Raw genomic sequence first — 25624 nt, 5'->3', positions numbered from 1 at the left:
GTCGCACAGAATGGGTTCTCGCGTCTCCTCGCAAAGATAGGCATTGCAGATAGCGTTGTCGGTAATTCCAATGCGAAATGGGTAAGGTTTCGTGAATGCCATCCCTAGCTATAAGCGATAAACAGAGTGGCCTCTCTTCGGCGGAGTCTAGTTGGCATACACAGATGCATCAAATAGGACAGGTGGTATTGACGATTGCTCTGGTTGGTCTGGCTGCTTAGTGTGCACCATAGAGAGAGCGTGATCTCCTGTGCAAGCACTCGAAGTCTGCTGGCTGCGTCGGACCGTGAAAGTGGTGTGGCCTCTTCCTGTCTGTCTTCAAGAGCTGCCCGAGTGGCATTATCAGCGTCTTCGTTTCTTATGACGCCGCAGTGACTTGGCAGCCACTGAAACGTCACGTGGTGTCCTTTCTCTTGTGATGTATGGAGTAGGCATCAAATACTGAATACGAGCTGTTCGTATGGCCCGCGACGCAGAGCTGATAGCACAGATTGTAGGGCTGCCTTTGAGTCACTGAAGACTGACCATTGTCCAGGTGGTTCTCGATTAACGAAACAAAGTGCAGCGCGAAGAGCAGCTAGTTCCGAAGATGTCGATGTCGTTGGGTGGTCACTCCTACAGCTGATGGTAATAGCTCTTGCTGGGACAACCACAGCGCCCGACAAACACGGCATGTTTGTGGAACCATCAGTATAAATGTGTACACATGTCCGCATACCTGTCGTGCAGAAGAAGCAGGCACAGTTGTTTCAGCACAGGTGACGACAACTCAGACTGTTTCCCAATTCCTGGTACTGAGATGGACTGTGGGGTTGATAAAACCTCAAGGGGGTATCGATGGTTTAGATGTAGCGGTGAAGTCCGAGGGAAGTTTGTCGTTGTACTTGACGATACATTTAGAGAATGATGCTTGATGCCTGTCTGAAAGTAGTGTTGCAAGGTGGTGATAGGGGGCACGTGCAAAATGTCTGATATGCGTTCTCAGGCTTCCACCATAATGTGAGTTTGCATTGGATGGTCTCGAGCAATCGCAATAGTTGCCTCTGTTGACGTGCATCTGGGTAAACCAAGGCAAACTCTGAGTGCTTGAGCTTGTGCAGCCTGCAGAACACGAATATTTGTCTTGCAGGTGTTGTTCAGTGCAGGTAGACTATATCTTAAAAGAAAACCGAGAAAGAGAGCTCTGTAGAGTTTCAGCATTGCGTCTACTGACATCCCCCTCGTCTTTCCTGTCAAATATTTAAACGACTGGGAAGTTGCTGACAGGCGCCGTTTCATGTCCACGTGCCGGCTCCAACAGAGGTCTCGGTCAATAATTACGCCAAGAAATCTGTGGGTTCTGACATAGGAAATATCCGCCCATTGATTGAGATGACATAAGGCGTCTTTGATTTGCGAGTAAATGCCACTAGTGCGCATTTTTATGGTGATATGCTGAGACCTTGTTTACACGAGTAGCTTACTGTCAAAGTTGTCGCTCTTTGAAGCCGCGCACGTATCTGAAGACGTGTAAGTGCCGAAGTCCAGACACAGATGTCATTGGCGTATATTGAAATATTGATGGTAGTTGGCAAGTATTCAGCAAGCCCAACAAGAGCGAGGTTGAATAACGTCGGGCTGAGAGCACCGCCTTGAGGAACGCCTCTGCTGGTATAGCGTCGCGTAGTTGGGCCATCGTCGGTTAACACATAGAATGATCTTGCGGATAGGTAACTTGCAATCTACAAAAAGACTCGACCACCTAGGTCAACCGTCGTAAGACGGTCGAGAATGGCCTCATGTAATATGTTACCGTATGCGCCTTTCTCATATAAGCATAAAACTGCAGATAAACGCTTACGGGACCTTTTCGTGCTGGACATATGGAACGAGATCTGCTAAATTCAACGTGTTCCATATATACAAGTAACGTTTTCAGCGGCGTCTTCACGGCTGTCAAACATCCTGATAAAGCTCCAGATTATTGCCAGTTGCGACTGCTTTCGTTATTGCAAAGTTCCATGGATTACTTACAACGCGTTACCTGTTCGGGAAGGTCAATTGTACTAGTAAGTTTTTTCGTAAATTTCTTCCAGATAACACCAATTCATATGCAACCTTATCGAAAACCTGCAAAAGAATGCGACACAAGTGCACAATGACACAAAGAATGCCTGTGATGTCCCTTTTAGAGTAGGGCAAATATTCTCGCGTTGTTCCGATGAAGTTGGAAGAATGATCTATGCTTGCATTTCCATATATCTTGTGGCACTCATTTCAATAACTATTTCTACAAGGAATTTCTGCGCTCGCTTCGCGATGCAAAACAATGTTCTTGTAGCGATTTTTTGTGCTGACACTTCGGTGCTCCACAACGTGAACATTCTTAAGCACACTCTTCTAACGCACGGCGCCAGACGCTTTAAATTCCAGATAAATCTTACTTCCAGGCCTTTAACGCTCTAAATCAAGATTATGTAAAGCGGCAGCAGTCCCTAACTCTTCATAACGCTTTATTCTGGCATGTGTCGCAAACTCGCCTTACCCAAACCCTGGTATTTGCATCAAAGCATTATTTCCTTCACATTCCTTGTTGTCTAAGAAAGGATGCCATCGACGAAGCCACCGTAGAGTTATTGAGTTCATCGCTCCTTCTAAGCGGGCAAATAAAGCTGCTTGAGAAAGCCCCTTTTTCAAGCTTCCTATTTTGCAATGTGGCACAGCGTAGTTTCTCAGCAGCGTTATGCTTTGGTACAGAGTGGAACCTGCCGCATTTCTTCTAGCGAACTGCTGCGCAGCCAGTTGAATTATACGAATTGAAAATGACGTTATAGTATAAGCCTGATGAATTGTTCATGAAAGAAAGAACACTGTATTTGAGGCAAACCATATTTTTTCTTAATTAAACGTGAAGCGATCGTGAAGTAGAGCGGGGAGGGTGCAGGGTGCATTCAAGCGTAGGGAAATGCGCGAAATACCACTTCCACGAAAATAAAAACCAGCGACTTCAAAATATTGAACGGCTTAGATGCGGCCTTAGCGAAGCCATAACCGAAAAAAAAAGCATCAGCTAGCAATTAGTCACATGTATGCGGCACAATGTATCAATGGTTTAATAACATCGTTGCCGTCATGTTTCAATCACGTTGATGGCAATTTGTGCAAGGCGGCTGCTCTGTCACTATTATGTGTCACTGCTCTGTATTTCAATATTAGTTCCACTCCCCTATGTAAAGTAAGTTCACAACGTGTGATATTACTGCAAGCTAAGCTACGAAAGGTAGAACTAGCGCAACTTTTTCATCTTTGAAACACTAGTTCCTTAAAGATTTAGTGTTCCTTAAATGAAACTGCTGCCGCGATAGAGCACTTCAATTTCCACTGTTACATTCCTACGTGACAATAATTTTGTTGTGTTTAATATAGGACATACTGAAGAGGGCTTCCTCGAAAGTAGTTGACCTTGACGTCCTGAAAATGGAGGCGCTGAAAGGTTAGATAAAAATTTCAGCAATTTCGGTGGCAGGGTAAAGGCGAATAGAATGCATGATACTGCCGACGAATAGAGACGTCTGCAGTGGCTAGCGAAATGGCCTGAGCAAGCGGATTGACGCGTAGTACGGGGTTGACAAGCAGGAAAGGGGGGGATTCTAGCGTGATTAAGCGGACATATCCAAGGAATCCCAGCCCTGGCCCTGCAGGCGTTGCCGTGACAGCGAAATACTCATTAATTACGAGCCAGAGGTACCTTCTAGGGAAGGCCGAAAATACCTAAGTCCTCCAACTTCTTAATCCTCACATGTTTCTTTCTTCTTTGCTGCTGTCTTGTCACCCGCTCTCTCTTTAGGCAGCAGGACACAGTGGCAGTGACTGGACTGTGTTGTGTTCCTGGCCACGAAGGTGGCGAAAATGTTGCGTTATACTCAAAAGATGAAGACTGAGCCGATTTAGTTGTGCTTTCTAGATTTAACAGGTTTATGCGTTTCGCACCTTGGTCACCGATCAGAGGGTTAACAACGAGCATGTGGGTTGTTGCGATTAAGTCAAACAGGCAGGCTCTTTTCTTTATTAACATTGCTGCTTCTGGTATAGTGCGAATCACGTGAAACCATTCATGAAGAAAGTCTACGAATGAATTAATGAATTCCGAGGTTTTACGGGCCAACCAGGATTTGACTATGAGGCACGCTGTAGTGTGGACTATAAATTAATTTTGACTTTAACATGCCCCCCGTGCACTTGACAAGGGCATTTTTACATTGCACCCCAATCGAAATGCGGCCGCCACGGCCGGGATTCCACGGCCACGGCCGGCTGTGGTGTTGTGCTAAGTCCGAGGTCCCCATGACCTCGGACTTAGCAGCGCAACACCACAGCCGCAAAGCCATGACGACGGGTAATAAAGTAGTTGTGGGAGCGATGATGAGGAACAGGATACCTTGAAATATTGTGGCATTTTCAGCAGTTTCCATTTCAATAAAGGAATATGTGTTAATACTTGCCGTAGTAGAAGCAAGATTACAAAACAGATAGTGAATTTTTTGTTGCCTTGTCTCCTTTGAAACTGCATTTTCTTAACCATTCGCTCCGAGCTTCGCTCACTACGTTTACCTTGCATGAACTTTGTAAAATTTGTTTTCAAAGTTTTCATTACGAAACCGTACAAGACTGAGAAGCCGTACTAAGCTGCAAGCTTCGTGAACCCATCAATTGAAGTTCCGTTTAGGTCGGTTCACCTTGCGGCTTGGCTTGTCCTGACTAGAAGTTATAGTCCAGTAACCTCACTTATAAATCAACGACTGCGCGTCACTTGCACCCCTTTCCTGCCGCTGCGTCGCCCAGAAAAGGTAACTGCTAGGACAAGTATACGACACACTTTTCTCATGAAATGATTGATTAGTTTTTCCGGGCTCATAGCATTGTAGTTTTCGACTCGCAATTACAATCCGTGAGGACCAGAACCTCGTCGTATATGCTCGTCTTTGAGTGTGGTTGGCTTAAGAAGAACTTGTGAAGGCTTTTGAGGAATCTCTTGCGACGCTCTAATAGACATGAGCGAAAAGTGACTGCAATTGAATTATCAAGAAAAAATTCAAGGCAATTCCACCTTGCGAAGGAGGATGACCAACGAAGCTGTAAATATCATGGTAAGAAAACTTGTGTTATAGACTTCACTGGCATCACTCATTCTCACTTAGTAACGACTCTAACAATGGCTATGATATGCACTTATAAAATACGTTGTTGGGCAATTTGGTGCATTGCATAAATAAAAAAACCAGCCAAATTAAAGACGCAAGCAGGAAACATACACAAAGAGAAAGGAAACAGCTAGGTTGGACTACCAACAGTTAATTCGACAGAACGGGGCTCGAATTTATAAGGTGTGCTGTGTCATATGACCATCGCGCACTCGGCTTATCACCTTATCAGATACATGTGGTCTTTGGAATCTATTGATTTTTGCTTCACCATTGGTTGTGACGTTTCATTGTGCTGTCTCGCAGCGTCTGTCCCCGAGACAGGAATGGGGACGCAGCAGTCTTCTTGGTTTGACATCCCGAGCTGCCGTATCCGCCTCACCATTTCCTATGATACTACAATAGCCTAGTGTCCACTGAAAAGTGATATGATGGCCTTTTTCTTTCACCTGATAGATGCTTTCCACGATTTCACTCGTCGGTTGATCGGGTGCTCCATGTCGGAGAAATGACTGCATACATTATAAGGCTGGCCTTGAATCGCCGAATACTTCCCATTTTAATGCGTGAGCGTTACGGAGCTCGTGTCGCAGAAAAGCCGGTGTCGTCGGCATTGGCGGCGTTGGCCGTGAGCAGAACATCCCGGAAGGTAATTCATAAATAAAAACAACTTACAAGATGTGCTGGATGGGAATCGAACCAGGGTCTCCGGAGTGTGAGACGGATACGCTACCACTCAGCCATGAGTTCAATGGTTCAAAGCGCAATGAAAGTGCCTCTAGTGAATGCGGTGTTGCCTTAGAAACGTGCCGTATAAAGTTATACTGTGGTGCATATAAGTAATTATGAGCATGTAAATTACAGAAGTCGCAGTTAAACGAGTAGTGAAGTGCGTTTCCGCTACATTTCTTCTGCGCTTGGCGCACACGCAGAGCCATATTGCGGCAAACACAGAAGACCCCCTCCTCGCAATGTACCGCACTCCCCGACAGGTGTCGCGCCACTCGCCCGCTTCTCCGCTTCGTCTCGTCTGAGCGCATTGGGGCCGTGCGGGGACCGGTGCGAGGATGCCCCAATACCCCTGCGTTTACTAAGCGAACGGGGTGCGATAACGCTATCGCGTTCCGCTCTTGAAGGCGAAGCTTAAGCGTCCTGCAATTTTTTTCAGGGCTCTGTGTTGATCGCATGAAGTGCACCATGGGGAGCCGGTGAGCTCTGCAGCCGTAAATGTAGTGATATGGGAAGTCCTGAACCGCTGGGTTATTCTCCTTGTTGGTATAACTGCAGCGCCACCGGAACTGGTTGACGTAGTTGAGTCATCAGTATAGACGTGTGTGTAGTCGCCGTATTTCTCGCGCAAGAAGAGTAAAGTAAGTTGCTTGAGTGCTGATGACGGCAAGTCTCACTTTTTCCGAAGTCTTGGGATTGAGAGGATTACTTGAGTACATATGCACGCACCGAATACGACAGTGAATTGGAGAAGCTTCGTGCAAATAGTTGCCGTGCAGAGCGAAGATATAGGCCCATGAAGTCGGTACATGACTTGAGGTTGGCCGGACGAACTTAAAAGAAAATTCTGCGTCGCAAGGACCAACTCGCATCGCAAACGTGGCTGTCGTTCTGCGAGTCTTTTGATCCTTTGGATCCGAGAAAACCATTGAAAAACCTAAAGGTGCGAAAATCCTAATACGGCAGGATGAACAGTGTGCAAAGAAGATAATTATTATAAAGATCAAGTAAACACAATGGCGTACTTATTCTTTCGTAGAAATAAAATGGTAGAGATAACGAGGAAGACGATGACTGGGCATAAAGACCGGGAGAGTAGACTTCCTTTCTCAGCACAAATATTTATCCTGTCTCTAAGGCTGTTTTTCTCTAGACAGCCGGCACACCTTAGCTGAATATAGGGGTGGCCACGACAAGCAAGATAAAAATGGAAGTAAGAAATATTTCCGAGAAACGTACTCTATCTCCATTAAAGATTATACATTGCTCTATTTATATCTCCTGCCAGCGGCTTTCTGAACGGTTCACCGGAAAAACATTACCGAAGGCTGCTTTCTAAGGAGACTCGCCAGAATAAGTACAATATTCATATTGGTGCCCAAAGGTATTTTGCCAGACTTTAGCGATCCTTTCTTTAAGCGAATAGCTTCCTTTGCCTCTTCCGGACATTTTCGTGTTAGGTCGGTGGCATGACAGTTGGCTGTCTTGGGGGACGGAAGGTGAGGAAAAGCATCGAAGAAAAGCGTGTGGGCTCTCGGGCAACTGCGTTGCGAAAGGGACAGGGGGGGGAAGGTTGAGCGGGGGAGGGAGGGTGGGAGTTTAGGGGTGGTTGAGCCTGAGCTCTCGCCTAACCAAGTGGCGGGAAGAGGCGGGGAGGATAGGGGTTCGCACTATCGCTGTTATCCGCTCACTCATTCGTCGCAGGAAGGCGAGAAAGAGTGCCGGAAATCCGATGACCCATAGCGGGTTCTTGCCCACGAGAAATACACTGCTTGTTTGTTCTGGCTATTCGTTTACATTGACAATCATCGTCTATTGCTTCTGCATATTTTGCTTCCTCTACACATTCTTCGAAATTTCAGCAGGGGGAAATGTACGGGAAACTGGAGTGACCAAGAGACACGCGACACAAGACATTCTTGCCACGTATGCAATGTTTTCTCGTGGTTTCCAGAAATTCAAACAGTTTCTAATGTTCGCTTTTCTTCTTGTCCACTCACCGCTGCAAGTTCTGCATTGCTTTTTCATAATAATCACTCAGTAATTTAGTTCCTCTGCTGTGTATTGGTTATTTATTTTAACAGGAGAAATAAAGCTATCTAATGGAGGGTGGAAACATACACCGTAGTTCATGCCCAAACCGAAAGTTCCCACAAGTTCCCACACAAGGTTAGAGGGTCGTGCGCAGACAAGTTATATTAGGCTATCAAGGGCTGCAGTTGCTTCGGAATCCTCACTGCGCAGTGGTACGCCTCCGTGACGCTTATTAGAAATATACGAGAAGAAAGGGGCTTAACCGAGGGGCCCGACTTTTATTAGTCATATCATAAGAAGCCAACAAACACTGACGCCAAGGACAACATAGGGGAAATTACTTGTGCTTAATAAATGAAATAAAGAAACGATAAATTATTGGAAATGAAAGTGGATGAAAAAACAACTTGCCGCAGGTGGGGAACGATGCCACAACAGTTGTTTTTCCATCCACTTTCATTTCCATTAATTTATCGTTTCTTTATTTCCTTCATTATGCCCACCTATCTTTTCTTATGTTGTCTTTGGTGTCAGTGTTTGTTGGCTTCTTATTATTAGAAATGCAGCATGACAGGATATTGTAGTGTAAAAGACAGGAAAAGAAGGATTCTAAGTGACAGACAGAAGAGAAAGAATGATGGTGCTAACACTCATAACTGTTTATTCGGCACAAAGCTTGCTTGCATATATATCGCGCACACTCTCGACATCAGGGGTAAGCAAAAAGCAAGTGACAGGTCATCTTGTTAGCTTCAAACCTAACAATCTCATTTCCGCATCATATAACTAAAGAGTTGTTTGACTAACACATGCTTGACCACTCATATGAATGCGATAATCCTCTAGCAGTTCCCGCGCGGTTTTATCTCTACTCCAGCCTAGGATTCTCACCTCAGCACAACGTGGTTTACAGCAGCACGTTCTGCAATGCGCAGAGAGATGGGCGCTCATATTCTTTTCTTAATTGTTTGTCTGTTCTCTCATTCGGTCGTTCACACAACGACCTGCCTGCCCGGCGTAGGTTTTCCCGCAACTTAGCGGTATCTGGTAAACCACAGCAGTCGAACACTTTTCCACGTAGCGTTTTGCGTGCTTCATATTGCACGTTTGCACAGTACATCCCATGATTCGGGGGCATAGGTGAACCAGTTTGTTCGGGACACATCAGGTACCTCATAATTACTTTCTTTAGTGCAAAACAACGGACACAAGAAAGACGACAGGACAATGTGCTAGCCCACAAGGCGCACCAACTAGCCCGCCAACGCAAGGTGACTTATACCTGTTCACCACCTTTTTGACATTGTGGCACACCTTGTGGAAGTAAGGTAGCACCTGAGCCTTTCTTCGGGGATACTTATCACTTCCCTGCTCACCTCCCTGCTCACTTCTCTGCTCACTTCCCTGCTCACTTTCTTCGGGGATCCTGCTCACCTTCCGGTTTCTTGCGCTACAATATCATGTCGTTCATACACTATCGTGTTGTGTCGTTCAGCAAACACCAACTCGCCCAGGAAAAAGTTATTGTGTATAAATGGCGTGTTTTCTTACACTTAACATGTTTTAAGCCTGCGAAATGTACTCAGATCACGTCCCCACAGATCTGCCAAGGGCCCAAGGCGGACCTTATTTGACGACAAGCAAACAAAACAATTAATTTATTATTACAGTAATAAGCTTTCTAGTTACAAACTGTAAAATGCTTGTTTATATTATAAACTTAATGGACATCGTCATAAGAGGCCATTTCCGTGCATCTACGTAACAAAATGGCAATGTAGGCTGAAATAACCAGCGTCAAATCATTAGTTCCATTTGCCTGATTACGCATGCAGTGCTACGAAGTGCGGCTCAATGTGCAACCGTTTGGGACGTAGTATTGCGGCACAAAATATTCGCCATATAACGCGATAGGGTGGTCTGTCTCAACCCAGCTGCTGAAGTGACCATGCGTACAATCGATAATTGCCCAAAGCGCCAATCGGAATAAGCACGTAGGAAGAGAGAAGCGTGATGGTACCTTAATTCGAGAATTCTTTCGAGGTCATTCGAAAACCACAAGCGGTCACACACCACCCGGCAACCCAAAATCTGTTCCCCACAAACTCCTGCTGAAACCTGGCCGCTGCTTCGGTGAAACGTTCCAAATTTTCGGAATCGGGGCCACATGGACAGTTCACATTTCTCTGCCTCGTGGTCCTGGCGGGCAGCAAGCTTGCGGGACCACCACCATTAGAGAGTGGAAGACAGGGAAGGAGATACACAAGCGTTTGGGACGCGACAAAGTGAGGGCGGTACATACTTAGAAATTGTCGACGCGGGTCAAAGTGTAGTATCTGTTCTGATGAGCTTAATACTTGGTACGGGGCGTATTTGCACATAAGATAGTAAGCTTATTTTTGCAAGTTGGCGGAGTACCTAAAGCATGCTTCACCTACGGCGCGAATCGGCCCGGTATTGCACTATCTGTGGGTTCGATCCACGTATGGGGAAAAATTCTCGATGTACACGGCTCGATAGACACGCGTATTTTTTTCCAAAACCTAGCCACATACAGCTGCGCTGTAAAAAGTGCATTCGCTATACTTATGCCAGCAATGCTGTGTGTCACTCCTTTGATTTTCATGGTGGTACAACGGTGTAACAGCAGAGAGAAGACCAATAAGAAAAAGAAGTGGGAATGATCATTCTTTCTTTCCTGTGTCGTCATGACACCATGAGCAGTATACAACTTTCGTATCTTGGTAGTGTAAATTTACTAACAGTCAGCTTCTTTTTGCAGTGTTTCCTACTTTTCAATTAGATATGACTGATCGTATGAAGCTTATTTTGAAGAGGAATAAATCTGCAAGGTAATGCCTCATTCAAACGAAATCTCCGTAGGGCAAAAGTGAACAATGCATCTCCATAACTTGTGTCAAGTGAGTAAAAACATTATTCTGATCATAAAGGCGTGGTTGCTCTTCAGCTTGGCGGGTAGCTTCTTCATTTCTGAATTCCACTGACTTTGTTTGAACGACTCACTTGTTTTATGCGATGTCCTATACATAAATGAGAGGATAACTTTACAAACTGCTATGGCTTATTCTCTACGCGCTTTTTTCTCGGCTTCAGCATTAGGTTTTGCTTCGCTCATAACAATGGCAGTAAGCATAGTGCACTTAGTACACAATATACCCTCGAAGCACGCATGCAGTTCGCATTGCAAGCATACGAGCAGGAGAGATGGTCGCCTTTAAAGAGCGGAGCCCATTTTAATCAATATTATACTCCAGTGAATCACCACAAGCCGGTGGACAAGGAAACCAATAGGACCTGACTTGAAAAATGACGGCGCTCAAAATTTCTTTCGCCCGTTCGTGTCTACTAGTTTCCTTTGTGCATGCTTCCACTCCTCCCTCTTCATTTCCCAAAGCGAAAGCGCCAAGATAAGCCGATTTCAGTCATCTAGGAAGAAAAATTGAGCTTACGGCAAGACTGGGACCAGTCGCCTAATGGTTCCTGCCGGAGTTATTAGAATGATGCATTGAAATATTCGCCTTGTAGAGAGTGCTAAGATCCCGCATTTTATGGCGGACGCGAATAGGATTCGCTTAAACTTAGCCCCGACCATCTCATACCCACCCGAAACAACAGAGCCCGTACAGGTGAATAAACTTAGTTCTCGAAGATACGCAGCAGAAAACATGGTGCTTAGCATATGATGCTAATCTCGGGATGCTCGCCCAGTTGTAAGTGGCCATGATTGGCATTTAAATATATTTTTTAAAGTTTTGACAACATGAGCATGTTCTGGGCCTCCGCAGTGCTGTTTTTATTGCTGTGTGCTGAACGATAAACTTAAATTTTGAAAACAAATTTAAAATTAAATGTGGACAAGTTTTGTTCTCTAGTGTCAGTAAAGAAGCCAGCTGTCGCATCACTCACTGAAGCGCACCTCTTGAGCTGACCAGAGAGCTCTATATAATATTGAGCGTCCGCACCGCGCCTCCAATGATCAATCGCTCCTTGATCGTCTGATTCAGCGCCCGTTTTCTCGCATGTGAAAGTGGCGGCGTTATTTCTAAACATTTAAGACATTTCTGAACATGCTACTTCCTCTGCGCGTCCGTCTTCGAAAGATATCACCAAACACGTATTGCCCATTTACCTCGCAATCCATGACATACACAAAACATTTGATATGCCTGTTTCGGCAATATTTCAATTGACTCAGTCTCACTTGTTAGGAAGATTTCTAGATTATATTAAAGTAGGCACAGATGCGTCTCTTCGCAGCGACGGTCAAGGCACCTCTGCAGCTTTATTGGCCTTTCGCCACAAGTACGATGTATATTTCATGTACCCCATCCAAAGCTAAAGCTTTCTCTTAAGAGGAAGCTTCTCAAGCCGTCAAGCATCTCAAGCCGTCGAAATAAATTGCACACAATCACGTGCGTTTGCCGAAGCACCGTCTTAGTTGTTGGTGAGGCATCTCTATCTCTGCCTCAGTTGCCGTCCGCCAACTGCTTCCGCTCGATTGCCTTGCTCACTGCCTTTTCAAAAAGATACGCGCTACAGTGCCTTTCCACGTCCTTAATCCATGGCCGCTGGCAACCTGCCCATATTTGCATATATTCTCGCTGAAACCCGTCCGAGCCATGCACCCTCTTTGTACACCTCATCGTTTGTGTCCATGCTCCACCGCAGTGTGACAAAGGCACGGTCTTGGTGTGCATAAGTCTCCGGTGTCATTCGATCGTACTTGCTTCTTTTTTTCATTTTTTTACGAGCACAGGGGTAGCAGCGGTGTCGCAAACGAACAGACCTGTGCTTCTAGCTTTCCGCATAAGCCTGATTTTTATTCAATCACTTGGAATTCCCTTCTGTTTGCGAAACCGCGGCATCCAGTTACAGTATGCGTCCGAGCTGGCCGCGACCTCTCTGACATCGTGCTTTTGCAAGAGCTAGCACGGTAGCTACTCCGAACGTATGCTTTGCTTTAATCTCGTGGATTACAAAACGGCATCGAAGCTAAGGTACAGGTTCTTAAGCTTTCTTAGAGTCTCCTAAGATCTGTAATTCCCGAAACTTCTGTGACAGCTGGCAACCAGTACTTTTGTAATGACATGAGGAGAACAGAAAAGTACAGATACTCAAATAACGTACTTTCTTAGAGCACCAAATTACGGTTTCTTTAAGTTGTCTGTAACGCTCACTTTTAGGCTCTTTTTCTTTTCACGTTAGGTTAACTACGTCTTGTAGCTCTGGTACGTATTTTTTCGTCCTCACTGGAGGTGATTTCTAGGTGTCATTTGTCCAGGATGTCTGTTGTCGCTAATGCCACCCCTAATGAGGGGATAACGCAGGATTAAGGGCGATTCCTCGCTGCCTGCCTGAGTCCCAAGTGATTGGTGCACTCTAATGGTCTCGTAGCATCCGACATGCTTCCTGCCAGATCCTTTCGTAATTGTTCAGAAGGCCAACGGTCACGCCGGATTGGCGCGGCTGCTCCTGGCGGGATAGTTTTACGTAAGCCTGGGCATAATAAACATGTTTTGACAAAGAACTTGGACACGGCTATAGACGACACGAATGACGCCGACTGACAGACGCAACAGCGTAGGCTTAGCCAGTATCACCCGGAACAACGTCTAGCCCGAGCCCCTCTTGGTTAGCGCTGGCGATGCGGCTGCGAAGCTCTGCACATGTAGGCACTTCTTCATTACATCTTCCCCCCTTGCTGAAGACGGAGCCACACAGGTGGCCTAAAGTGTCGTGAGGAGACTTGAGGCAATCTACGCAAGCACAGTTTCACGGTCTCGGCGACGCAGGTGCGTAGGGGGCGTCAGAGGTTCGATCACGTAGTTTACCGTAGAAGTTTGCTGTAGCAGCCGGTAGCGTCCATGGTATTTAGAGACAAACTTGGATGAGACACCTGGTGTCGAAGTAGGAGGCACGCACAACCAAACGAGAGCGTCAGGCAAAAATTGGTGTGAGGGGGGAGGGGGAAGGGGAGGGCACCCGTCGTCATAACGAAATTTCAGTAGCGCTTGTTCTTGCGTTCTAAGGGAGCGTGCTATATAGTTGTCGACATTCTTCTGCATACCGGGCGGCTTCGGAAACCAGTGTACCCTGTGACAAGTCGGCACGATAAGGAATAATAGTGTCAATGGGAGATGACAGTTTTCGGCCATATAGTAGCAAGGGAGAAAAGCCCGTCGTTGTCTGGGGTGCCGTATTGTAGACGTACGGGACGTGGGGAAGGACGAAGTCCCAGTTGCTGTGGTTATTTATTTATTTATTTATTTATTTATTTATTTACAGATACTGCTGTCTCAATACATGAGACATAGCAGGAGTGGATACATCAGAGATTCGATCAACACAACATACAATGAACTTGAAACGTAATTACAAATTATGGTTAGACAATTCTTCACAAATTCACAAACTCTTCACAAACTCTTCATTAGGTTTTTCCCGCAAGGAACCAGCTAGGTTGTTCCAAATTTCAACAGTGCTTGGAAAAAACGAATACTTAAAACAATTTACAAAAGACTGGAAAGGAACAATATTAAGTGGGTGTGAACGGCGCGTGGCACGCCCAGTGGGATGACTGAATGAAATCGGGGCATCAATGCAACTTTGGCCGTGTACAATCTTGTGTAGCAAAGTGATACGTTCAAGTGTGCGTCGATAGGCCAAGGGTTCTATTGATAATGCGCATGCGTGAGATGAGGGAGAAAAGTTGCGGTCATATCGGCTAAAAATGAACCGTATTGCTTTCTTTTGTATAGCTTCAAGCTTACTAATGTCAAGTGCAGTGTATGGTGCCCAAACCACTGAGGCGTACTCTAGTAATGGTCTGACGAGGCATTTATAAGCTGTTAATTTAATTTGTTAATAAGCTGTTAAGAGGCGACACACATTAAAAGCATGACACCAAGAGTTCGGTTAAAGGGCTCTCTCAAGCCGTTTCTTTTTTTGCTTGTAATATGCGCTGCGATAGGTAGGAATAATGCGCCATTCAGTGGGAAGTTCTCGAATGACATCGGTGAGAAAGACGTGGTCTCGGTCGCTCAAGAGTTTGCGGAGAGTGCCGTTACGTAGAACGAAGCGTTGAAGCAGGAAGCACTCAACCTCATGAGCCGTCGCGGCTGGCAGAGCGGCCGTTTCTTCATACCTCGTGATCGCGACAATGACCAAGCGATTGCCAGCAGCTGTGTATGTCAGAGGCCCGTATAGGTCTATCCCAACCAGGTCAAAGGATCCCGAAGGGCACGGCAAAGGTTGCATTGGTCCAGATGGGCACCAAGGATCAGGCTTGCGGTGCTAATATTCTGTGTAAGAACGAATGTGCTTTTACACAAAGGTATACATACCGCGCAAAAGAAAACCTACGACGTAGTCTGGTGTATGCCTTGAAGATACCAGCGTGTGCGCACTGACGATTGGCGTGGAAAGCGGCGCACACATCAGCGCGGGTATGCCAGGTTACTACTAGCAGGCATTTGCGGCCGTCGGAACGATAGTTACAGCGATAGAAGATTCCATCACAGATGGCGAAATGCGAAGCTTTTCGGCGTAGCTTGTCGGCGTGGCACGGCGCAATTACTTGGGAAACCTTAGGGGGGGCTCTTCGAAATAAGCACTTGAAACGCACCCTCGTCGACACTCTTCAATAAATGATTGATCTCATTGCTCTCGGTCATTGACACATCGACCCGTTTAGAGAGGTCGATGACATCTTCGACATAGCTGGAAAAAATCTCACTAGGTTGCTGAGAGTGCAACCGATAGAAAGTTAAAAACGGTTTAATCGGACATTTCGCAAACCGCTCTACAACTTTCTAATTGGAATTTTTTGCCTATCTTCGGTGCTTCCGAAGTTGGTTAATTAGTTTTGACTAATTAAGCAATTAAGCAGAATACAAAAACTAGCGTGACTTACTCCGTACAATAGTCAGCAAAATGCATTTGGTCGCGTCGTATTAGAATGCATCGGAATATTTTTAAGCTCTGAATAAAGTTAATTTGGACAACCTGTATGTGCATTGGGATGGCCGGCCGACATGACAGAAGAAATAAAAAAAAGGCATTCTGAAGAGAATGGAAAGAAGTTCAGCTTCTCCCTGGAAAGTCGCGAGCGGTCTTTGGATGAGGGCGGACGCTATTCGTGGTTTCGCTGAATATCTACTCTTTCTTTGGCAATCCTCACTCAAGAGGGGCAACGAGGACATCGAGAAGGGGTCATCGTAATCGCCGGTTCTTTTACAGAGCTACATCAACTTCGTGTTTTCCATTCAGCTAGAGTGAGCTGCTTGTGTGTCTCGGTATATCGATATAAGTCCCTATGTGACAATACGGGCGTAGACTCAGCGTGCACATGTTACTGCGCTGTTGTGAGTGGACATGCTATAGTCTAAGGTGTTCGAGTCATTCTATTTATTGACGACACCACGTCGCTTACACCTTTGTCTGGCAGGTGACCTTCTGAGTGCTACGAGTCGCGACTATCGGGGCGACTGTTAATAAGAACACCCCATCGATTGCAATTGCGCGCCGCAATGATTCAAGGGATTTAGTTCTACATCGATCTAACACATGTAGGTAAACAGAGCAAATAAAAAAAAATCCCTCGCAGGCGACGCGTCTGTTCACGACGACAAGCGTTTCTTTTGGTGTAGGCCGGCGCCCGTGTTTCTTGTACCTCTTGTTGGGGTAAATCTTTCGTGCAGGAATCCCTCAGTTCTTTTTTTCTTCATGCGCAACGTTTGATGTTGTCTTTGGTATGTTTTTTTTTTCCTGTCTGAGATAGCTGAAAAATCGTAACTCACGCACTGAGCAACTTCCAGAACGGCCTTGGAACGCTCGATAATTTCAGGCTCCAAGGTAGTGCGATAACGTGATCTAATATAGTGACAATCCTGTGTTAATAACTGAAATGTTGAGTCTACAATAAATTGGAAAAAAATTGACCACCATTCCACATTGTGAAGATGGAATGACAGAGAACGTTGACGACAGTCAAAGCTCTCAAACGAAAATCAAAGTGTTTCACCTCCGCTTTCATTTGCCTTAAGAGCAAAGAAGCTCGAGTTTGTTCTTGTTTTTTTTCTATTTTTTTCTATTTGTTCTATTTCTATTTCTATTTTAGTGGAATGCCCGTGGTCTCAAATCAAGAATTTCAGATTTTAGACATTTTGTCTTCGAAAACCGTTTTCCCATCCTTGTAATTTGCGAACCGAACGTGCAGAATGTTATACGTATTTCTGGCTATGAGGCATTCATGTCCTCTACCTGTGGTGATGTAAGCAAGATAATTGTATATATTAGAAGTGATCTGACTTACGTGTTGCACCCAGTTCCGCCTCACGACGACAACCAGTACGTTTGTTTAATCGTGAAATCGAATAAGCTTACGTTCACACTCGTTGCTGTGTACATTGCTCCTTCAAGTGGCTTCGACTCTAAACGACTACACGACGTGCTATCAGCGACACCCGGCCCTACGATTCTCACAGGAGATTTTAATGCTCACCATCCGCTTTGGGGGAGCCTGAAGATGGACTCCAGGGGAAGGCGAATAGCATCCTTTGCCACACAGCACGACCTTTACTGCCTCAACGATGGTAGTCCGACATATTTACGCGGGCCTACCTACAGCAGCTGCCTAGACTTGACCCTGGTTTCTCGGCTTCTTGAAAGAAACGTGCAATGGTTTACAGACATTGAAACACATGGAAGCGACCATATTCCGACGTACCTGAAGATCAAGGGACTATCGAAATACTCCTCCATGACGCTCCGGCGAATTGACTGGTCGGCGTTTCGGTCGCACATGGAGGGAGTATGTCAGCAAGGGAACCCTTCAAGTCCGGAACACGAAATTCAAAAAGCCATGCAAGAGGCTACGCGTAGTTTCCAGCCTTTCCCGAAATATGCAGAATTTGAAGCAGAACTGCAGCGACTACGAGCAATTCGCCGGCGGGCTGAACGAAGATACAGGAGAACTAAATCCATCCATGATCTCCGAGAGGCAAGGCGGATGCAAAAGAAGATTCAACGTCGCATCGATGCACTACAATCTCAAAGATGGAAACGTTTCTGTGAGTCCTTGGATTCACGTCAGCGATTATCTCAAATATGGAGAACCGTGCGTGGGCTTCGCGTATCACCACAACAGCGTGTCCCTTTCAAAGCCCTCGCTTTGCACCAAGGTCGCAGCGAAATTGACATTGCTGAAGAATTTTGCTCGAGACTTTCCAGCTTGCAGTTCCAACGCGCAATTACACCATGTGCTACTCCTGTGCCACGGGATTCCCACATGCATCTAATTTTTTCGCTGGAGGAGCTTGAAGCGGCACTGGCGACTTGCAGGCGCTCTTCGTCACCTGGCCCGGACGGGGTTACCTATGCGGCGCTCGCCAATCTTGGGCAGACAGCACGACTCATGCTACTAAACCATTACAACGAGTCTTGGCGCAACGGTTTGGTTCCACGTGACTGGAAATGCAGCCGCTTGGTTCCACTTCTCAAACCTGGCAAATCACCGTTAAACTTGTCATCGTACCGCCCCATCGCTCTGGCCAGCTGCATAGGGAAAATAATGGAACGAATGATTTTGACTCGCCTGGAATGGTACCTGGAAAGTTACAACGTGTACCCAGATGCTATGGCTGGCTTCCGGCGTGGGCGCTCATCCATAGATAATGTCATCGATTTGGTTACATTCGTTCAGCATCAAAAACGCCGGAAACGACTCACTGCTGCATTATTCCTAGACATAAAAGGCGCCTATGATAATATAGCACATTATGCCATTATAAATGCTCTTACTGAAGCCGGAATCGGTGGCCGCACTTTTCAGTGGCTGTGCAGTTATTTGACCGACAGGCATTTCTTCGTGATGACCGAGGATGGCGCCACGACTCAACACCAAACGTGCCGTGGAGTACCACAAGGCGGAGTGTTAAGCCCGACGCTTTTCAACCTAGTGCTCGTTGGCCTAGTCCAATCCTTGCCCAACACAGTTCAGGTATCAATATATGCCGACGATATCTGCATTTGGGCGTCTGCCGTAACACGGCTGCAGGTACGAGCACGGCTGCAAAAGGCAGCTACGATAACATCTCTGTACTTGCGAAAACAGAACTTAGAGCTGTCTTCAGAGAAATGCTGCCTTGTTACATTCACTCGGAAGGAAATGAAGCGTTACAGTGTAAAGGTCAATGGGCAAGCAGTAGCGAATGCACGAACACACCGCTTTTTAGGGGTAATTATTGACCGAGACCTATCATGGAGCCCGCATGTTTCATACCTGAAGAAGAGATTATTGACAATAATACATCTCCTCAAATTTCTCGGCGGAAAGTCATGGGGCACTTCGGTGCGGTCAATGCTGCAGCTGTATAACGCCTTGTTCCTCGGCTTCGCAAGATACAGCCTCCCTGTGATTGGCAACACCTGCAAAACAAACCTGCGTGTACTCCAGGGACTACAAGCTCAGGCCCTAAGGACGTGTCTCGGTCTTCCGAGGTGTGCGTCTACAGCGGCAACGATCGTCATAGCTCGAGATCACCCAATATCAACGTACTTGGCAACCGACGCTCTCAGGGCGCATATTCGGCACGTTGCCCGATTACCGTCTCACCATCTTGCCGCTCTACCCACAGAAAGGCCACACACAACTTTCAGTCGTTTAATTGATGCCAATCGCCCCTCATTGCCATCGAACTACATGCCTGCAGCAAGACCATGCTTACCTTTATGGTGCCTGCACAGACCTGACATACGCCTCACCATCCCAGGAATCATGAAGAAAGCCAACATGTCTTCGTTTGCCCTTAAGCAGGCCACGTTAGAACATTTACATGAGGTGCACAGTGGCCGCGTACACGTTTACATCTACGGTTCAGTTACATCTGCAAGCGCAGCTGCCGCTGTGCTGATACCAAGAAGATCCGTCAAGATACAGCTAAAGACGTCACATGTATCATCAACGACAGCTGCTGAACTCGTAGCCCTGCGTGCGGCTCTTCATTTTATTAAGGAGGAACCATCCCAGGCATGGTCAATCTTCTGTGATTCCAAGGCAGCCCTACAGAGTGTACTCTCAGCACTGCGCCATGGATCACATGAGCAGCTCGCCGCAGAGATCAGAGAAGTCCACCATCGACTAGTTGACGAAGGGCACGATATAATATATCAATGGTTGCCTAGTCACTGTGGCATACATGGCAATGATCGAGCAGACGCAGCTGCCCGATCTGCCCATGACGGCGTCAACTGCGTTGCCATTCCTCTTTCGAGAGCCGACGCAGCGAAAAAACTTGCCACACTTGTGCGTGACCTGACATTAGCCCAGTGGAATTCATCCGATTTCACAAGTGCACGCCTCCATACTCTAGACCCTAATTTACAGCTCCATATTCCGTCTGAGCTTCCACGACGTGACTGCACCCTTCTTATCCGTCTATGGCTTGGAGTAGCATTTTCAAATGCCTACTCTTTCCTTATCGGAATGGCCAACAGCCCACTGTGTGACTTCTGCGGGTGCAACGAAACGATCGAGCATCTTCTTTGTCAGTGCTCTCGTTTTAACTCACAAAGAACTGTCCTCTCAGCCACCTTAGACAAACTGGACAAGCGCCCTATGACAGAAGACAAGATCCTTGGAACCTGGCCTACGCGAACATCAGCGCGATCCGCTATGAAGGCGCTGCTGCGATACTTGAAAGACACGGGACTTTCTGACAAATTGTGACAGTACACTGTGTGGCGCAGGACTGTACGGTGACACTGCGTAAGCCTAGGAATGCCTTTGCGGGTTGCGTGACAGTGCCCACAGAAATAGTTCGTGTGTACGTGCGTGTGTGTGCTTAGGTTTTTTTTTCCTTTTTTTATCCTTCTTTCTTTCTCACCTATTGCATCCCCTTTCCCTTCCCCCAGAACAGGGTAGCCAACCGGAGATAATCTCTGGTTAACCTCCCTGTCTTTCCTTTGCCTTTCTCTCTCTCTCTCTCTTTTCTATTTTTGAGCATGACAGCGCTGTAAACAGTTACAAGGGCTGTGTGCTGTGTGTGTAAACGTGTGGCAAACAGCCTCATACAAGAAGCACATCGCCCGTACTGCTGCTGACCATACTAACATTTGTGCCACAGCTAGTCATCGGAGGGCATAATACATATTCAACCATGTCTGATATGTAGGTCCAGTCCTCTTCTATTACGTTCTTCACAGATTCCCGAGATGCAATTTTGCACCGAGGCCTTTTCGCTGTATTCAGGCATAACAGTAAGATGGCTTTTCTGAAGCCGTTCTTCTTTGCACAAATTGCTGAGGGGCGTTATTGATGCGAAAGCATCAAATGGCACATTCAGCGAAAATTCAACGTTTGTTTCAGTGAAACGACACCTAAGTTCCCGTTGGCCGCGACGCCACGTCACGATCGCGCCTTGACGGAGCAGAGTGGGTGAAACGGAACATCTGCTGCGGAGTAGCGCGCCAGGTGTCGCTTGCGGGGAGGTGGCTCTCGGCTCGTATCTCTCTCTCTCTCTCTCTCTCTCTCTCTCTATATATATATATATATATATATATATATATATATATATATATATATATATATATATCCTACTGGAATTAGATGCTGCTCGCGCATGCCGGTCTTGCTGGCCTACAGGCATGCGCAGCAGTTAAGGCAAATGGAAGCGTGAGTGGGAGGTACTGGATTTCGCAGCAATATCAACCAAATTATTCCGGTCCACACCCAACATGATAACGTAGAAACTGTCAAAAAAATAAGTCGCACCCATTTGATCGCAACGTTTCGATAAGATAACCAGCAGCAAAAGTAAAAAGAAAACATTACTCGCAGCGCAAAACTCGACGAACCGCGGACCCGCCGTGGTTGCTTTGTGGCTGTGTTGTTGGGCTGCTAAGCACGAGGTCGCGGGAGACGAATCTCGGCCACGGCGGTTGCATTTGCATGGGGTGAAAAGCGAAAACACTCGTGTACTTACGGTCAGGTGCACGTTAAAGAACCGCAGGTAGTCCAAATTTCCAGAGTCCCCTCCTATTGCGTGCCTCATAATCACATCTTGGTTTTGGCAGGTACAACCCGATAATTTATTTTTTTAACAACTCGTAAAAAAGGCTCAGGTGTCATCGGAATTTTTGTGACACAGTCCTTACTTCAGCAGGACGACAGCGTTGCCATCCAGTCGGCTGTGTTCAGAAGAATCCTCAAGTGGCTACGATGGTTTAAATATGGAGGTTAGGCTTGTTCCTAAGCCTCTGCCGGATAGGAAATCGGCTTAGTCCGTTGCAGAATCGGTTCGCCCGGGTAACAAGATATTCCGCAAGTGGGACTAGACACGCCTGAATAGCGACGCGAAATGAGGGACAGAGTGCTGGGGGATGTGTGGAGGGGGCCTTCGTCATTTCAAGGAGATGCGACACCAGAGCTGCTGCTTTTGACCCGTGGTAAGCGCTTCGCGGCCACCGTGGCGACCGGAGTCCCTATGCGTGGCACCGAGCACAGTGTGATCTAACTTGAGAGCGGAGATGGGTCGGGATGGAGAAATAGGAATAGGACCCGTTGTGTGAGTCATGTGCAAATGAGCTTAGCCTTCGCATGTCGTGCGCCTCTGCTTTATGCATTTGCTTTGTCTAGTGCTGCACCCTCTCATCCTTCTGTCTCATCATTTGAGTTAAGCGTGGAAAGTGCCAGTTGCTTAGCCGAGGTCCCCGTACTGTGGCGGTAGCTCACGTGCGGCTCGTTGCGGCACGAGAGTCGTTTTCTGCCACAAGGCGAGCTTCAACCCGGCAAACGTAAGGCTTCTTTTTTTTAGCTCTTCGACGTATAAAGGCGCTTCGCGAGGCCTATTTACGGTATGCAAACGACGTTCTGAGCTTGATCTCGTTTTATATGCTCGTAAAAAAAGTAATTTCATTGGGGGAGGCACGTCGTAGTCAAGCTTCTTCTTTAGGGATCTCTGTCCTCACCTCCCAATGAAGGTACGATGAAAATAATAATAATAATAATAATAATAATAATAATAATAATAATAATAATAATAATAATAATAATAATAATAATAATAATAATAATAATAATAATAATAATAATAATAATAATAATAATAATAATAATAATATTTATTCCTCTCAAGCAGTGTATAACAAGGGACAGCTAAATGTCATATATCTTGACCTCGGTGAGGCGTTTGATGTTGATAACGCGAAACTTTTCAAAGCGGTAAAAAAAAATATTTCATGATTGCGCCGCTCTTCAGAAGCACATTGCGAATTTTGCCTCATGGTGCGTTGGAAACAAGCTGATCATAAGCGCATCAAAAACGAAAATTGTAAGCCTCACGCGGAAGACTAACAGCGTCTTATTACTCTATAGCGTTAAAGACGTTCTCCTGCCAAGAGCTCAAGGAACAAAGGATCTTGGAGTGTACTTCGATAGCTCTCCGAGTTTCTCGCCCTACGCTCAACAGACAAAGCAGAGCGCACTTCAAACGCTCGGGACAGCATGTCGGTTGACGAGCGACTTCAAACAACCTGTGTCATTTGTAACTTTATGAAGAGCGTATGCCTTCTAGTTCTTGAGTACGCCTCCATCGTTTTGGGCTGCACTTGTAGCTCAAATTGGTAACTTCTCGAAAGTGTGCAAAAAACAGTTGACATTCATTTCTATTTAAACATGGATTCTGTCAAGAGCCTTCCATCTCCATAGAGCTAACACAGACACTCATGTTACCTACACTCACCTGTAGAGACAACAAATCGGATGTTCTTTTTCTTCACAAATTAATACATGGAAGAATATTGTGCTCGCACTTCCTTTCTATGTGCACTTTTACATTTCACAGAAAGTCACAAGGAAACAGCGCGCATTTCAACCTTAACATATTTGTGACCCTCTATCTAGAGTGCAGGCGTCTTACAACGCCCTTTTAGAGTTCCTGGATATCTTCATGCCTAAACTTAATATTTTCCTGAAAGAGTTTGCAGAATATAAGACAAACCCTATGTTCCTGCGCCTGAGTACTCTCGATTGTGCGGATGTTGCTTCCGCAGGTATTGCTTAGTACAGGTGAGCTGTACCTCAGATACCCAAGAAACAGCGCCCTGTATAGTTGTAAAATCGCGTGTACTGACGTACTCCGCGTTTTCCCTCCAAGAAACTTGAAAACGTCTGCCACATGGGTACTCCACGAGCCACATGGGTACTCCACGGGCCACATGGGTACTCCACGGGCCACATGGGTACTCTAACTGAGGTCTCGATCAATTAACACCACTAAGAATCTGTGCGTCCAGGTGCAAGGCAGCCTTTGCCCATTGATAGATATTGCGCAGGACATCATTAGCTTCCGCGTAAACGCGAAGAGCGCGTTTCTCAGGTGAGATCTGGAGGCCTTGTGCACTAAGCTAAGCCGATATTGAATTCACGGCTTTTTGAAACCTCGCGCGCACCTGAGTGCCTCTTTACCTGACGCCCACGTGCAGATGACGTCTACATACATTGATGTTCGGACGGCGCTTGGTATGTGTTCCACGAGACCGACAAGAACAAGGTTGACTTGTGTGGGGCTCAAGACGCCACCTTGGGGAACACCACGGTATGTGTAGAGTTCAGAGGTCGGAGCGTCACCAGTCTGCACAATAAAGGACCTCATGCGTAGGTAGTAGCGTGTCCGCCGGTACACTCGGTCACCAAGGCCAACTGATTCAAGAGCATTAAGTATGGCGTCATGAGCATCATTATCATAAGCTCCTTTTATGTCTGGAAACATAGCGACAGATAACCGTTTACACCTCTTTTGAACGTAAGTGACCAGATCGATGACGTTATCAATGGGGCAGCGGATACGTCGAAAACCGGCCATAACACTTGGATAAACTTTGTAATGTTCCAGGTAGCACTCCAATCTGGAAAACTTCCCGCATTCCATCCCCTTCCCTACACAACTAGCAAGCGTGATTGGGCGGTATGACGTGAGCTCTACTGGTGACTTGCCAGGTAGGAGGAGTGGCACCAGACGGCACTTCCATTCTTTAAGAACGTTTCCATCCAGCGAAGATTCTTTCAATATATCCAGCAACGCATTTCGTGCTTGCACGCCCAGGTGACACAAGATGCGCTAGGATATGCCGTCTCATACAGGAGACGACGACTGATTGCGCAAAGCAAGAGCCACCTGGAGCTCCTCGCTGGTGAAAGGCAGGTCCATGCGTGAAGTCCGGGAATGTGGCATGATGCTATCCGTACCAAGGTAGCCTGTGTACGTTGATTGACCTGCAGTCTTGCTGCAGAAATCATCCGCTACCTCTATGTCCTCTCCATGTTGGAAAAGCGCCAGGGCTTTGAACGGCACCTGTTGTTCGGGAAGTACACGTAGGCCTCGTAAGTTCTCTATATATGAGAAAGAGGTTTTCGGGGGTGTAGGGATTCTCAAAATTTTGCTCACCACTGAGACTCCTGTTACGCTATTCGGTGCTGGATGTAACGCGAAGATGCAGCGACTCCGTGCGATTCGTCACCGTGCTGAGCGAAGGTACCGAAGCACTAAGTCCATCCATGATCTAAGAATAGCGAAACGAGAAAAAAGGCGCCTCGGATAATCAAATCTCCCGCTTTCTTAATGGTACTGCCTTACGTAATTAGATTCGGACCGTCGTCTGTT

At 46.4% G+C, this 25624-nt stretch overlaps 1 protein-coding gene and 1 non-coding gene across 3 annotated transcripts in view; both read left to right on the top strand.

Moving 5' to 3' along the window:
• The window catches only part of LOC135898431 (cell adhesion molecule 3-like), a 449844-nt gene that overhangs the window by 5301 nt on the left and 418919 nt on the right, over positions 1-25624 (top strand). The gene's annotated exons all lie outside the window — the stretch shown is intronic.
• LOC135898438 (U2 spliceosomal RNA) lies at positions 10242-10431 on the top strand. The gene has a single exon (XR_010563331.1). It is a non-coding gene; the product is annotated as a U2 spliceosomal RNA (small nuclear RNA).

The sequence above is a fragment of the Dermacentor albipictus genome, chromosome 4 (assembly GCF_038994185.2).
Source record: "Dermacentor albipictus isolate Rhodes 1998 colony chromosome 4, USDA_Dalb.pri_finalv2, whole genome shotgun sequence".
In the NCBI taxonomy this organism is placed as follows: Eukaryota; Metazoa; Arthropoda; class Arachnida; order Ixodida; family Ixodidae; genus Dermacentor; species Dermacentor albipictus.
The sequence above is the reverse complement of the archived record's forward strand: the minus strand, read 5'-3'. Positions and strand labels throughout refer to the sequence as shown.